Source organism: Callithrix jacchus, chromosome 2 (genome assembly GCF_049354715.1).
Source record: "Callithrix jacchus isolate 240 chromosome 2, calJac240_pri, whole genome shotgun sequence".
Lineage (NCBI taxonomy): Eukaryota > Metazoa > Chordata > Mammalia > Primates > Cebidae > Callithrix > Callithrix jacchus.
Window position 1 is genome coordinate 61,190,855 of NC_133503.1, and position 16,041 is coordinate 61,206,895.

Sequence of the window (16,041 nt, forward strand, 5' to 3'; positions counted from 1 at the left end):
TATAAAGGCATCTAACGGCGAGGCAAGGAAAGGCAAAGCATGAAAGGCAAGGCAAGGCATCTAACGGCATGTAAAAGCACATAAAGGCAAGGAAAAGGAAGGAAAGAAACGGCTAGGCAAGGCAAGGCATCTACATGCATTTGAAGGCATCTACAGGCAAAGCAAGGGAAGGGAATCGAAGTCAAGACATCTAAAAGCATTTAAAGGCATATAAAGGCAAGTCAAGGCATCTAGAGGCATGTAAAAGCATTTAAAGGCAGGGCATGTCAAAGCAAGACAAGGCAAGGCATTCAAAGGCATAAAAATGCATCGAAGGCAAAGCAAAAAAAAATGCAAGGCAACTCAAGGCATGCAAAGGCATTTAAACGCATCTAAAGACAAAGGAAGGCAATGCATGTATAGGCATGTAAAGGCATATAAATGAAGGCAAGGCAAGGCACAGAAAGGCAAGGCAAAGGCTTGGCTTCCTAATGCATCAAAATGAAAGGCAAGGCAAAACAATGCATCTAAAAGCATGTGAAAGCATCTAAATGCAAGGAAAGGCAAGGTAAGGCAAAGCAAGGCAAGGCCTCTAAAGGCATGTAAAGGCATCTAAAAACAAGGCAAGCCAAGGCAAAGCAAGGTAAGGCATTTAAGGGCATGGAAAGACATCTAAATGCCAGGCAAGACAAGGCAAGGCAAGTCACGGCCTCGAAAGGATTATAAAAACATCTAAAGGCAAGTCAAGGAAAGGCAACACAAGCCATCTAAAGGCATGTAAAGGCATCTAAAGGTAAGGAAAGGCATCTAAAGGCATGAAAAGGCACCTAACGGCAAGGCAAAGCAAAACAAGGCATGTAAAGGCATCTAAAGGCAAAGTGGGGCAAGGCAAGGCAATGCATCCAAAACCATGTAAAGCCATCTAAAGGCAGGGCAAGTCAAAGCAAGACAAGGCAAGGCAAGGCATCTAAAGGCATGTAAAGGCAACTAAAGATAAGGCAAGGCAAGGCAAGACATGCAAAGGAATGCAAAGCCATCTAAAGGCAAGTCAACAGAAGGCAAGTCACAACAATGCAAGGTAAGACAAGGCATATAAAGACATGTAAAGGGATCTAAAAGCAAGGCAAGGAAAGACAACGCAAGGCAAGGAATATAAAGGCATGTAAATGTATCTAAAAGAAACGTAAGGGAAGGCAAATCAAAGTAATAAATCTAAAAGAATGTAAAGGCATCTAAAGGCAATTCAAGACATCTAAAGGCATGGAAAAGCATCTAAAGGCAAGGCAAGGCATATAAAAACCCTTAAATGTATCTAAAGGCAACGCAAGGTAAGGCAAGGCAGGCAAGGAATCTAAAAGTATGCAAAGGCATCTGAAGGAGAGGCAAGGCAAGGCAAGGCAAGGCAAGGCATCTAAAGGCATGCGAAGGCATCTAATGGTAAGGCAAGGCAAGGCAAGGCAAGGAAAAACACGTAAAGGCATGAAATGGCATCTAAGGGCAAGGCAAGACAACACAAGGCATCTAAAGACCGCAAAGGTATCTAAAGGCAATGCAAGTCGAGGCAAGGCATCTATAGGCATGTAAGAACATCTAAAAACAAGGCAAGGCAAGGCAAGGCAAGGCATCTAAAGGTGTGGAAAGGCATCTAAAGGCTAGAAAAGGCAAGGGAAGGCAAGGCATATAAAGGTAACTAAAAGCAAGCCAAGGCAAAGCAAGTCATCTAAAGGCATATAAAGGCATCTAAAGGCCAGGCAAGGCAAGGAAATGTAAGGCATCTAGAGGCATCCAAAAGCAAGGCAAGGCAAGGCAAGGCATCTGAAGGCATGTAAAGCTTCTAAAGGCAAGAAATCTAAAGGCATGTAAAGGCATCTAAAGCAAGGCAAGGCCAGGCAAGACATCTAAAGGCATGTAAAAACATCTGAAGGCAAGGTAAGGCAAGACAAGGCATCTAAAGGCATGTAAAGGCATCTAAAGGCGAGGCAGAGCAAGACAAGGCAATGCATCAAAAGGCATGTAAAGGCATCTAAGGCAAGGCAAGGCATCCAAAAGAATTTAAAGGCATCTAAAAGCAAGTCACAACAAGGCAAGGAAAGGTATCTAACGGCATGTAAAGGCATCTAAAAGCAAAGCAAGGCAAAACAAGGCAAGGCATCTAAAGGCGTGTAAAGGCATCTAAAATCAAAGCAAGGCAAAATAAGGCAAGGCATCTAAAGGCGTGTAAAGGCATCTAAATGCAATGCAAGACAGGCAAGGCATCTGAAAGCATGTAAACGTATCAGAAGCCAAGGCAAGGCAAAACATCTCAAAGCACTTAAAGGCATCTGAAGGCAAGGGAAGAAAAGGCAATGCAAGGCAAACCATCTATAGGTATGTAAAGGCATCTAAAGACAAGGCAAGGGAAGAAAAGGCAATGCAAGGCAAACCATCTATAGGTATGTAAAGGCATCTAAAGACAAGGCAAGGCAAGATAAGGCAAGTGAAGGCATCTAAAGGTATGTAAAGGCATCTAAAGGAAGGGCAAAGCAGGGTAAGGTAAAGCAAGGCAAGGCAAGGCACATAAAGAATGTAAAGGCAAGGCAAGTTAAGTCAAGGCAAGGCAAGGCGTCTAAAGGCATATAAAAACATCTAAAAAACACAGCAAGGCAAGGCATCTAAAGACATGTAAAGGCATCTAACGGTGAGGCAAGGCAAGGCAAGGCATCTAAAGCCCATAAGGGTATTTAAAGGCATGGCAAGTTGATGCAAGGCATATATAGGCATAAAACAACAAGGCAAGGCCTCTAAAGGTGTGTAAAGGCATCTAAAGGCTAAAAATGGCAAGGCACCTAAAGGCATGTAAAGGCATTTAACGGTGAGGCAACGAAAGGCAAGGCATCAAAAAGCTCATAAAGGTATCTAAAGGCATGGCAAGACGAGGCAAGGCATATCTAGGCATGTAAAGGCATCAAACAACAAGGCAAGGCAAGGCGTCTAAAGGTGTGTAAAGGCATCTAAAGGCTAGAAAAAGCAAGGCAAGGCATCTAAAGGCGTGTAAAGGCATCTAAAGACAAGGCAAGGCAGGGCAATGTAAGGCATCTGGAGGCATCTAAAAGCAGGAAAAGGCAAGGCAAGGAATCTAAAGGCATGCAAAAGCATCTGAAAGCAAGGTAAGGCAAGGCAAGACATATAATAGCATGAAAGGCATCTAACGTCAAGGCAAGTCAAGACAAGGCAAGGCATCCAAATGCATGTAAAGGCATCTAAAGGCAAGGCAGAGCAAGGCAAGGCAATGCCTCTAAAGGCATGTAAAGGCATCTAAGGGCAAGGCAAGGCATCTAAAGGAATTTAAAGGCGTCTGAAGGCCAGTCACATCAAGGCAAGAAAAGGCATCTGACAGCATGTAAAGGCATCTAAGGGCAAGGCAAGGCATCTAAAGGAATTTAAAGGCGTCTGAAGGCCAGTCACATCAAGGCAAGAAAAGGCATCTGACAGCATGTAAAGGCATCTAAAAGCAAAGCAAGGCAAAACAGGGCAAGGCATCTAAAAGCGTGTAAGGGCATCCAAAGGCAAGGCAAGACATCTGAAGGCATGTAAAGCCATCTGAAGGCAAGGCAAAACTGGCAAGGCAAGGCAAATCATCTACAGGCATGTAAAGGCATCTAAAGACAAGGCAAGGCAGGGTAAGGCATCTAAAGGCAGGTAAAAGCATCCAAATGAAGGGCAACTCAGGGCAAGACAAAACAAGGCAAGGCATGTAAAGAAATCTAAATGCAAGGCAAGGCAAGTCACAGCAAGGCAGGGCATCTAAACTCATAGAAACAAATCTAAAGGCAAGGCAGGGCATGGCAAGGCAATGCATCCAAAAACATGTAAAGGCATCTAAAAGCAGGGCAAGTCAAAGCAAGAAAAGACAAGGCAAGGCAAGACATCTAAAGGCATGTAACGGCAACTAAAGATAAGGCAAGGCAAGGCATCCAAAGGAATGCAAAGCCATCTAAAGGCAAGTCAATGGAAGGCAAGTTACAACAAGGCAAGGCATCTAAAGACATGTAAAGGGATCTACAGGAAAGGAAGGGCAAGGCAAGAAAATGCATCTAAAAGCAGGTAAAGGCATACAAAGGCAAGGTAAGGCAAGGCAAAACATCTAAAAAATTTAAAGTCATCTAAAGGCAAGGCAAGACAAGTCTAGGCAAGGCAAAACAAGGCATCTAAAAGACTAAAGGCATCTAAAGGCAGGAAAAGTCAAAACAAAACAAGGCAAGGCAAAACTTCTAAAGGCATGTAAAGGCATCTAAAGGCAAGGCAAAATATTTAAAAGCATATAAAAGCATCTAAAGGAAAAGCAAGGCAAGGCATCTAAAGGCATGAAAAGACATCTATAGGCAAGGCAAGGCATGTAAAGGCATCTAAAGAGAAGGCAAGGCAAGGAAAGTCATCAAAAGGCATGCAAAGGTATCTAAAGGCAAGGTAAGGTAAGGCAAGGCATCTAAAGGTTGTCAAGGCATATAAAGGCATCTAAAGGCAAGGCAAGGCATATAAAGTCATGTAAAGGCATCTAAAGGTAGGGCAAGTCAAAGCAAGACAAGGCAAAACAAGGCATTTAAAGGCATGCAAAGGCACCTAAAGGCAAGGCAAGGCATTTAAATGCAAGGCAACCAAAGCATGTAAAGGCATCTAAAAGCAAGGCAAGCAAGGCAAGACATCTAAAGGCATGAAAAGACATCTAACGGCAAGGCAAAGCAAGGTAAGGCATGTAAAGGCATCTAAAGGCAAGGCAAGGCAAGGAAAGTCATCAAAAGGCATGCAAAGGCATCTAAAGGCAAGGTAAGGTAAGGCAATCTAAAGGTTGTCAAGGCATATAAAGGCATCTAAAGGCAAGGCAAGGCATCTAAAGGCATGTAAAGCATCTAAATGCAATGCAATGCAAGGCATCTAAAGGCATGTAAAGGCATCCAGAGGCAGGGCAAGTCAAAGCAAGACAAGACAAGACAAGGCATTTAGAGGCATGTGAAGGCACCTAAAGGCAAGGCAAGGCAACCAAAGCAGGTAAAGGCCTCTAAAAGCAAGGCAAGTAAGGCAAGGCTAGGCAAGGCAAGGCATCTAAAGGCATGTAAAGCATCTAAATGCAATGCAAGGCAAGGCATCTAAAGGCATGTAAAAGAACCTAATGAGAACTCAATGCAAGGCAAAGCAAGACATCTAAACGCATGTAAAGGCATCTAATGGCAAGGAAAGCCAAGGCACCTAAAGGCACGTAAAGGCATCTAAAGGCAAGGCAAATCAAGACAAGGCAAGGCAAGGCAAGGCATATAAATGCATGTAAAAGTAAAGGCAACGCAAGGCAAGGTAAGGCAAGGCAAAAAATTTAAAAGCAGGTAAAGGCACCTAAAAACAAGGCAAGGAAATGCAAAAAATCTGAAGGCATATAAAGGCATCTAAATGCAAGGCAAGTGAAGACAAGGCAAGGCAAGTCATATAAAGGCATGTAAAGGCATTCAAAGGCAAGGCAAGGAAAGGCATCTACAAGCATGTAAAGGCATTAAAAGGCAGTTTAAGGCATCTAAAATATATAATGGCATATAAAGGCAGGGCATCTAAAAACATTTAAAGGCCTCTAAAGGCAAAGCACGGCATCTAGAAGCATGTTAATGCATCTAAAGGCAGGGCAAGTCAAAGCAAGACAAGGCAAGGCAAGGCATTCAAAAGCATGTAAAGGTATCTGAAGGCAAAGCAAAGCAAGGTAGCACAACTCGAGTTAAGGCATTTAAAGGCATCTAAAGGCAAGGGAAGGCAATTCAAGTATAGGCATGCAAAAGCATAAAAATCAGGCAAGGCAAGGCACAGAAAGGCATGTAAAGGCATCAAAAGGCAAGGCAAAGCAAAACAATGCATCTAAAGGCATGTAAAATCATCTAAATGCAAGGCAAGGCAAGGCATCTAAAGGCATGTAACAGCAAGGCAAGCCAAGTCAAAACAAGACAAGGCATTTACAGGCATGGAAAGGCATCTAAATGCAAGGCAAGGTAAAGTAAGGCAAGGCAAGGCCTCTAAAGGCATGTAAAAATATCTAAAGGCAAGGTAAGACATCTAAAGTCATGTAAAGGTATCTAAAGGTAAGGCAAGAAATCTAAAAGCATATAAAAGCATCTAAAGGCAAGGAAAGACAATGCAAGGCAACACATCTAAAGGCAAGGCAAGGCATGTAAAAGCATCTAAAGGCAAGGCAAGTCACTGCAAGGCAAGGCAAGACAACTAAATGCATGGAAAGGAATCTAAAGGCAAGGCAGGGCAGGGCAAGGCAAGGCAATGCATCCAAAAACATGTAAAGGCATCTAAAGGCAGGGCAAGTCAAAGCAAGACAAGTCAAGGCAAGACATCTAAAGGCATGTAAATGCAACAAAAGGAAAGGCAAGTCAAGGCAAGGCAATGCAAGTCAAGGCATCCAAAGGAATGCAAAGGCATCTAAAGGAAAGTCAAAGCAATGCAAGTTAAAACAAGGCAAGGCAAGGCAAGGCATCTAGAGACATGTAAAGGGATCCACAAGAAAGGCAGGGCAAGGCAAGAAAATGAATCTAAAAGAATGTAAAGGCATCTAAAAACACTGTAAGGAAAGGCAAAACATCTAAAAGTATTTAAAGACATCTAAAGGCAAGGCAAGGCAAGGCAATGCAAGACAAGACTAGCCAAGGCAAGGCGAGACATCTAAAGGCCTGTAAAGACATCTAAAGGCAGGACGAGTCAAACCAAGACAAGACAAGAAAAGACATCTAAAGGCATGTAAAGACATCTAAAGGCAAGGCAAAAAACCTAAAAACATATAAAAGCATCTAAAGGAAAAGTAAGGCAAAACAAGGCTACAAAAGGCAAGGCAAGGCAAGGCATCTAAAGGCATGTAAAGAAATCTAAAGACAAGGCAAGGCAGAGAAAGTTATCTAAAAGCACGTAAAGACATCTAAAGGCAAGGCAAGAAAATGTAAGGTATCTAGAGGCATCTAAAAGCAAGGCAAGGCAAAAAACGTCAAGGCATCTGAAACCATGTAAAGCTTCTAAAGGCAAGAAATCTAAAGACATGTAAAGGCATCTAAAGGCAAGGCAAGTCATCTAAAGGCATGTAAAAACATCTGAAGGCAACATAGGGGAAGGCAAGGCTTCTAAAGGCATGTAAGGCATCTAAAGTCAAGGAAAGTCAAGGCAAAGCAAGACAAACCATCTAAAGGCATGTAAAGGCATCTAACAACAAGGCAAGGCAAGGTAAGGCAAGGCAAGGCATCTAAAGGCACACAAAGGCATCTAAAGACAAGAAAAGGCAAGGTAAGGCATTTAAAGCCATGTAAAGGCATCTAAAGAAAGGGCAAGACAGGACAAAGCAAAGCAAGGCAAGGCATGTGAAGAAATCTAAAGACAAGGCAAGGCAAGTTAAGTCAGGGCAAGGCAAGGCAAGGCGTCTAAAAGCATATAAAGGCATCAAAAATCACAGAAGAAAAAGGCAAGGCATATAAAGGCATGTAAAGGCATCTAACTGTGAGGCAAGGCAAGACAAAGCATGGCAGGCAAGACAAAGCATCTAAAGGCATAGAAAGGCACCTAAAGGCAAGGAAAAGCAAGGAAAGAAAAGGCTAGCCAAGGCAAGGCATCTAAATGCATGTGAAAGCATCTACAGGCAAGGCAAGGCAAGGGACCAGAAGTCAAGACATTTAAAAGCATCTAAAGGCAAGGAAAGGCATCTAAAAAGATGTAAAGGCATCTAAAGGCAAGTAAGGTAAGGCATCTGAAAACACTTAAAGGCATCTAAGGCAAGGCAAGGCATCTAGAGGTATGTAAAAGCATCTAAAGGCAGGGCAGGTCAAAGTAAGACAAGGCAAGGCAAGGCATCCAAAGGCATGTAAAGGCATCAGAAGCCGGCAAGGCAACTCAAGGCATGCAAAGGCATTTAAAGGCACTTAAAGGCATCTAAAAGCAAGGGAAGGCAATACATGTATAGGCATGTAAAGGCATATAAGTGAAGAAAAGGCAGGGCACAAAAAGTCAAGGCAAGGAAAGGCTTCTAAAGGCATCAAAAGGCAAGGCAAGGCAAGAGAAAGTATGTAAAGGCAAGGAAAGCCAAGCCAAAGCAAGGTAAGGCATTCAAAGGCATGGAAAGGCATCTAAATGTAAGGTAAAGCAAGGCAAGGCAAGTCATGGCCTCTAAAAGCATGTGAAAACATCTAAAGGTAAAGCAAGGCAAGGCAAGGCATCTAAAGGCAAGGCAAGGAATCTAAAAGCACATAAACGCATCTAAAGGCAAGGCAAGGTGAGGCAAGCCATGTAAAGGCATGAAAAGGCATATAAAGGCAAGACAAGGCAATGCAAGGAAAGGCATGTAAAGGCATCTAAAGGCAAGGCAAGGCAAGGCACAGCAAGGTAAGGCATCTGAATGCATGGAAACGCATCTAAATGCAAGGCAGTGCAAGGCAAGGCAATGCACCCCAAAACATGTAAAGGCATCTAAAGGCAGGGCAAGTCAAAGCAAGACAAGGCAAGACAAGACATCTAAAGGCATGTAAGGCAACAAAAGGTAAGGCAAGGCAAGGCAAGGAGAGGCATGCAAAGCCATCTAAAGGCGAGGCAAGGCAAGTCAAGGCAAGGCAAGTCACAGAAAGATAAGGCAAGGCAAAGCAAGTCAAGGAATCTAAAGACATATAAAGAGATCTACAGGAAAGGCAGGGAAAGGCAAGAAAATGCATCTAAAAGCATGTAAAGGCATCTAAAGGCAAGGTAAGGCAAGGAAAGGCAAAACATGTAAAAAAATTTAAAGGCATCTAAAGGCAAGGCAAAGGCAAGGCAATGGCAAGGCAAGACTAGGCAAGGCAAGGCGAGGCATCTAAAGGCAGGGCAAGTCAAAGCAAGACAAGGCAAGACAAGACATCTAAAGGCATGTAAGGCAACAAAAGCATGGAAAGGCATCTAAAGGCAGGACGAGTCAAAACATGACAAGGAAAGGCGAGGCACCTAAAGACATGTAAAGTCATCTAAAGGCAAGGCAAGGAATCTAAAAGCATATAAAAGCATTTAAAGGCATAGCTAGGCAAGGCAAGGTATTTAAAGGCATGAAAAGACATCTAAAGTCAAGGAAAGGAAAGGCATATAAAGGCATCTAAAGGCAAGTCAAGTCAAGTGATCTAAAGGCACGCAAAGGCATCTAAAGGCAAGGTAAGGCAAGGCAAGGCATCTAAAGGATGTAAAGGCAATAAAGGCATCAAAAGGCTAGGCAAGACATATAACGTTATGTAAAGGCATCTAGAGGCAGGGCAAGTCAAAGCAAGGCAAGGCAAGGCATCTAAAGGCATGTAAAAGCATTCAAGGGAAAGACGAGGCAAGGCATCCAGAGGCATGTAAATGTATCTAAAGGCAAGGCAAGGCAAGGCAAGGCAAGAGAAAACATATAAAGGCATGTAAAGGCATCTAAAGGCAAGGCAAGGAAAGGCATCTAAAGGCCTGTAAAGGCATCTAAATGCAAGTAAGTCAAGACAAGGCAAGGCATATAAATGCATGTAAAAGTATCTAAAAACAACGCAAGGCAAGGCCAGGCAAAAATTTCAAAGCAGGTAAAGGCACCTAAAGGCAAGGCAAGGCAATGCAAAAGATCTGAAGGCATATAAAGGCATCTAAATGCAAGGCAAGTCAAGACAAGGCAAGGAAAGTCATATAAAGGCATGTAAAGATATTTAAAGGTAAGGAAAGCCAAGGCGTCTAAAGGCATGTAAAGGCATCTAAAGGCAACACAAGGCAAGGCAAGGGATATAAAGGCATGTAAAGGTATCTAAAGGCAAGGCAAGGCAAAGCAAGGAATCTAAAAATTATGTCAAGGAATCTAAGGGAAAGGCAAAGCAAACATCTAAAGGCACGTAAAGGCATCTAAAGGCAAGGCAAGGCATGTAAAGGCATTTAAAGGCAAGGCAAGGCAAGACAAGGCAAGGAAAGACATATAAAGGCATGTAAAGGTATCTAAAGGCAACATAAGGGAAGACAACGCAAGGTAAAAACTCTAAAAGCATGTAAAGGCACCTAAAGGCAAGGCAAGACATCTAAAGGCATGTAAAAGCATCTAAAGGTAAGGCAAGGCAAGACAGGCAAGGCAAGGCATATAAAAACGTGTAAAGGTATCTAAAGACAATGGAAGGTAAGGCAAGACAAGGCAAGGAATCTAAAAGTATGTAAAGGCATCTGAAGGCAAGGCAAGGCAAGGCAAGGCAAGGCAAGGCAGGGCAGGGCAGGGCAGGGCAGGGCAGGGCAGGGCAGGGCAGGGCAGGGCAGGGCAGGGCATTTAAAGGCATGCCAAGACATCTAAAGGCAAGGCAAGGCAACAAAAATCACCTAAAGGCATGAAATGTCATCTAAGGGCAAAGCAAGGCAAGACAAGGTAAGGCATCTAAATACCCACAAAGGTATCTAAAGGCAAGACAAATCGAGGCAAGGCATCTATAGGCATGTAAAGGCATCTAAAGGCAAGGCATCTAAAGTTGTGTAAAGGCATCTAACAGCTAGAAAACACAAGGCAAGGCAAGGCATCTAAAGGCATGTAGAGGTATCTAAAGGCAAGGCCAGGCAGAGCAAGTCATCTAAAGGCATGTAAAGGCATATAAAGACAAGGCAAGGCAAGGAATCGAAAGACATGTAAAGGCATCTAAAGGCAAGGCAAGGCAAGAAAAGTTATTTAAAGGCATGTAAAATCATCTGAAGTCAAGGTAAGACATGGCAATCTGTCAAAAGCATGTAAGGCATCTAAAGTCAAGGCAAGTTAAGGCAAGGCAAGGCATCTAAAGGCATGTAAAAGCATCTAAAGGCAAAGCAGAGGAACACAAGGCAATGCCTCTAAAGGCATGTAAAGACACCTAACAGCAAGGCAAGGCATCGAAAGGAATTTAAAGACATCTGAAGGCAAGTCACAGCAAGGCAAGGAAAGGCATCTAACGACATGTAAAGGCCACTAAAAGCAAAGCAAGGCAAAACAAGGCAAGGCATCTAAAGGCAGGGCAAGTCAAAGCAAGGCAAGGCAAGGCATCCAAAGGCATGTAAAGGCATCTGAAGGCAAAGCAAAAGAAGGCAAGGAAACTCAAGGCATACAAAGGCATTTAAAGGCATCTAAAGGCAAGGGAAGGCAATGCATGTATAGGCATGTAAAGGTATATAAATGAAGGCAAGGCACAGAAAGGCAAGGCAAGGCTTCTAAAGGCATCAAAAGGCAAGGCAAGGCAAAGCAATGCATCTAAAGGCATATAAAAGCAACTACATGCAAGGCAAGGGAAGGAAACGAAAGGCATCTAAAGGCATGTAAAGGCAAGGTAAGCCAAGGCAAAGTAAGGCAAGGCATTCAAAGGCATGGAAAAGCACCTAAAGGCAAGGCAATGCAAGTCATGGCCTCTGAAGTCATGTAAAAACATCTAAAAGCAAGGCAAGGCAAGGCATCTGAAGTCATGTAAAGGCATCTAAAGGTAAGGCAAGGAATCTAAAAGCATATAAATGCATCTAAAGGCACAGTAAGGTGAGGCAAGCCATGTAAAGGCATGAAAAGGCATCTAAAGGCAAGGCATTTAAAGGCATCTAAAGGCAAGGGAAGGCAAAGCAAGCCACAGCAAAGTAAGGTATCTGAACTCATGGAAATGAATCTAAAGGCAAGGTAGGGGAAGGCAAGGCAATGCATCCAAAAACATGTAAAGGCATCTAAAGGCAGGGCGAGTCAAAGCAAGACAAGGCAAGGAAAGACATCTAAAGTCAGGTAAAGGCAAGTAAAGGTAAAGCAAGTCAAGGCAAGGTAGGGCAAGGCATCTAAAGGCATGTAAAAGCATCTAAAGGCAAGGCAAGGCATCTAAAGGCACGTAAAGGCATCTAAAGTAACGGCAAGGCAAGGTAAGGCATCTAGAGGCATGTAAAGTCATATAAAGGCAAGGCAAGGTAAGACAAGGCAAGGCAAGGCTAGTCAAGGCAAGACCTGTGAAGGCATATAAAGTCATGTAAAGGCAAGGCAACAACTGATATCTAAAGGCATGTAAAGGCATCTAAAGTAAAGGCCAGGCAATTTAAGAAGAGGCATCTAAAGGCATGTAAAGGTCTCTAAAGGGAAGGCAAGGCAAGTCAAGGCATCTAAAGCCATGTAAAGGCATCTAAAGTCAAGGCAAGGTAAGGCATTTAATGGCATGTAAAGGCATCTAAAGGCAAGGCAAGGCTAGGCAAAGCAAAACAAGGCATCTAAAGTCATGTAAATGCATCTAAAGTAAAGGCAAGGCAAGGAAGGCATCTAGAGGCATGTAAAGGCAAGACAAGCAAGGCAAGGCTTGGCATGGCAAGGCAAGGCATCTAAAGGCATGTAAAGGCATCTAAATGCAAGGCAAGGCAATGTATTTAAAGGCATGTAAATGAACCTGACGGGAACTCAATGCAAAGTAAGACATCTACAGGCATGTAAAGACATCTAAACGTAAGGAAAAGAAAGGCATTTTAAAGCATGTAAAGGCATCTAAAGGCAAGAAAAGGCCAGGCATCTAAAGGCCTCTAAAGGCAAGGCAAGTCAAGACAAGACAAGGCAAGGCATATAAATGCATGTAAAAGTATCTAAAGGCAACGCAAGGCAAGGCAAGTCAAGGCAAAAGTTTTAAAAGTAGGTAAAGACACCTAATGGCAAGGCAAGGCAATTCAAAAGATCTGGAGGCATATAAAGGCATTTAAAGCAAGGCAAGTTAAGACAAGGCAAGGCAACTCATATAAAGGCATGTAAAGGTATCTAAAGGCAACACAAGGCAAGGCAAGGCAAGGAATCTAAAAGGATGTAAAGGCATCCAAAAGCAAGGCAAGGCAAGGCATATAAAGACATATAAAGGTATCTAAAGGCAAGGCAAGGCAAGACAAGGCAAGGCAAGGCATATAAAGGCAGTATAAGTATCTAAAGGCAACGTAAGAAAGGCAAAGCAAGGTACAAAATCTAAAAGCATGTAAATGCAACTAAAGGCAAGGCAAGATATCTAAAGGCATGTAAAGGCATCTGAAGGCAAGGCAAGGCAAGGCATCTAAAGGCATGCCAAGGCATATAAAGGTAAGGCCAGGCAAGGCAAGGAAAAACACCTAAAGGCATGAAATGTCATATAATGGCAAAGAAAGGCAAGGCAAGGCATCTAAAGACCCACAAAGGTATCTAAAGGCAAGGCAAGTTGAGGCAAGGCATCTATAGGCATGTAAAGGCATCTAAAACAAGGTAAGGTAAGACAAGGCATCCAAAGGTGTATAAAGGCATCTAAAGGCTAGAAAAGGCAAGGTAAGGCAAGGCATCTAAAGACATGTAAAGAAACCTAACGGGAACTCAATGCAAGGCAGAGCAAGACATCTAAAGTCACGTAAAGGCATCTAAAGGCAAGGCAAGGCAATGTAAGGCATCTAGAAGCATCTGAAAGCAAGGTAAGTCAGGGCTTCTGAAGGCATGTAAACCTTCTAAAGGCAAGGAAAAGAAAGGCAAGGAATCTAAAGACATGTAAAGGCATCTAAATGCAAGGCAAGGCAAGGCATATAAAGGCATATAAAAGCATCTGAAGGCAAGGTAAGACATGGCAAGGAGTCTAAAGCCATGTAAGGCATCTAAAGGCAAGGCAAGGCATCTAAAGGCATTTAAAGATATCTAAAGGCAAGTCACAGAAAGACAAGGCAATGCCTATAAAGGCATGTAAAGGCATCTAAGGGCAAGGCAAGGCATCTAAAGGAGTTTAAAGGCATCTAAAGGCAAGTCACAGCAAGGCAAGGAAAGGCATCTAATGGCATGTAAAGGCAACTAATAGCAAAGCAAGGCAAAACAAGGCAAGGCATCTAAAGGCGTGGAAAGGCATCTAAAGTCAAGGCAAGGCAAAACAAGGCATCTCAAGGCATGTAAATGCATCTGAAGGCAAGGCAAGGCAACTCAAACCATCTAAAGGCATGTAAAGGCATCTAAAGACAAAGCAAGGCAAGGTAAAGCAAGGAAAGGCATCTGAAGGCATACAAAGGCATCTAAAAGGCATTCTTTTTCTTTTCTTTGGCTTGTGTAGGGGAAGAATGTGAAATAAAAGCAAAAGCAAAATCACCCACCCACAAGATACAACAGAAACCCCATCCACTAACTATCCCTTTCCCATGTGAGGCCAACCACCCAGGCCCCCAAACAACCCCTAAAATAAGATGCAAAGACCTGACATATAAGCCCAAAATCAATAGACCTCTCCTGAAACACGCAAAAAATCTGCCCGCCTGGAAATACACAAATAGTCTGTGCAGATTATGAAGAGACTGGTGGCTTCGCCCACCCTCTTTGTAAAGTCTGGTACAGTGTCATCCAGGGGATGCCCTTAGGAGAGTGGGCTCTCTTATCAAGGCCAGGACAGTGACAGCTATGAAAGAAGGTCCTTGCTGGCACCTGGGAACTGCTTTTTCTTCAACTGACAGTGGCCTGCCCAGGCAGGCTTGAGCTCATAAGACACTTCCAAGCCCTAAAGCCAGAGGTGGCTTCTAATGTACCCACCTTTAGCAATGCCTAAAAAACCAGCACAATTCACAAACACAGATAAGGACAATACCAGGGCTACCCAGGGTGGCAAGATGCCAGCAACCAAAACTGGGCCAAGCAGGGACAGGACATTGGAAGCCCCCACGACCACATCTTTTCCAGATCTGTAGCAAAGGCACAACTGGGGTCTCCCACATGGCCTGTCCCAGATGGCATGTAATCCACTGGTGAAGTCCCCACAGTGTACAGGGTGCCTCAGCTTTCTTGGCCCTGGGTCCCAGGCCTGGGACTCCCTGGTCCATTCCCTTCCTCACTCAGTGTGGGCTCCCCCATATCCTACCTTCCAGCTGTAGGACAGCTTGGATGTGGGGTATCTTTGAGGTCACCCATTCTTCAGGATTGAATGTTGTCCATCCCCCACCCGTCCCTTTTTTTATTTTCCTTTTTTTCATCTCACCACTCATCCAGTGGGTGGTCAGAGAGGCATAATGAGGCTGGAAGATCCCAGGCCCTCAGCTAGTTCTTTTTCTCAAGGTAGTTGGAGGGCATCCAGCCTTTGAAGGGCTTCATATCATCCAGGATCTGGCAGTACCACCAGCCATTAGGGTTTCTCTCCAGAACCTCCATGGACACTCCCTCCTGGAAGCCTGCTGTCTCCTCATCCCTCTTGTAATCTGCAATAGAGACGTACATGTCTTTGAGGTTATTGTGGATGAACTGAGACTTCTCAATGGGCTTGGGGTGCACGGGGGACACTGGGATGCCATGGCGCTGGGTGGGCAGCAGGGGTGAGTCTAAACCCTGGCTGGTGGCCCGTTTGGCCAAGGGGCCCTTGACCTCGGGGGTGGCAGTGGAGTGAGCTGTGCTAAAGGAGGAGTTCCGTTGGACACCTCAGAGGCCATCAGTGGCTATGAGTGACTCATTCCTCCACAGGGCGCAGGACAGGTTTTTGTACTTGGGTGGTGGAGACACAAACACCGACTGGGATATGACTGCCACCTGCCACATGCCATTCCTCATCTTCACTGCTGGGGTGCTGGAGGTCTTGCTGAAGCCCCCAGGGGGTTTTGAAGGGAAGGGGGGCATGGTCCTCTTGCTCTGGTTGAGGGTGTTCAGGGCAAGGACCTGCCTCTCAATCTTCTCCAGGCTGTCTGACTTGCCTTCGTTCTGCCTGTTCTTGGTGGGCACTGCATCTGACTCTTTGTCTGAAGGGTCAGGTTGTTTGTTTTCATCCAGCACAAAATAGTGGGAAGGGGCCCAGCCCACCAGCTCCCCAAACTTCACGTACCACCACCCACTCTCCTGCTTCTCCAGCACCTGCATCTAAAGACAAGGAAAGGAAAGGTAAGGCATCTAAAGGCGTATAAAGGTATCTAAAAAAAGGGCAAGGCAGGGCAAGGCAAAGCAAGGCAAGGCAAGGCAAGACATGTAAAGAAATATAAAGACAAGGCAAGGCAAGTTAAGGCAAGGAAAGGCGTCTAAAGGCATATAAAGGCATCTAAAAACACGGAAAGGCAAGGCAAGGCATCTAAAGGCATGTAAAGGCATCTAACGGTGAGGCAAGGCAAGGCAAAGCATGGCAG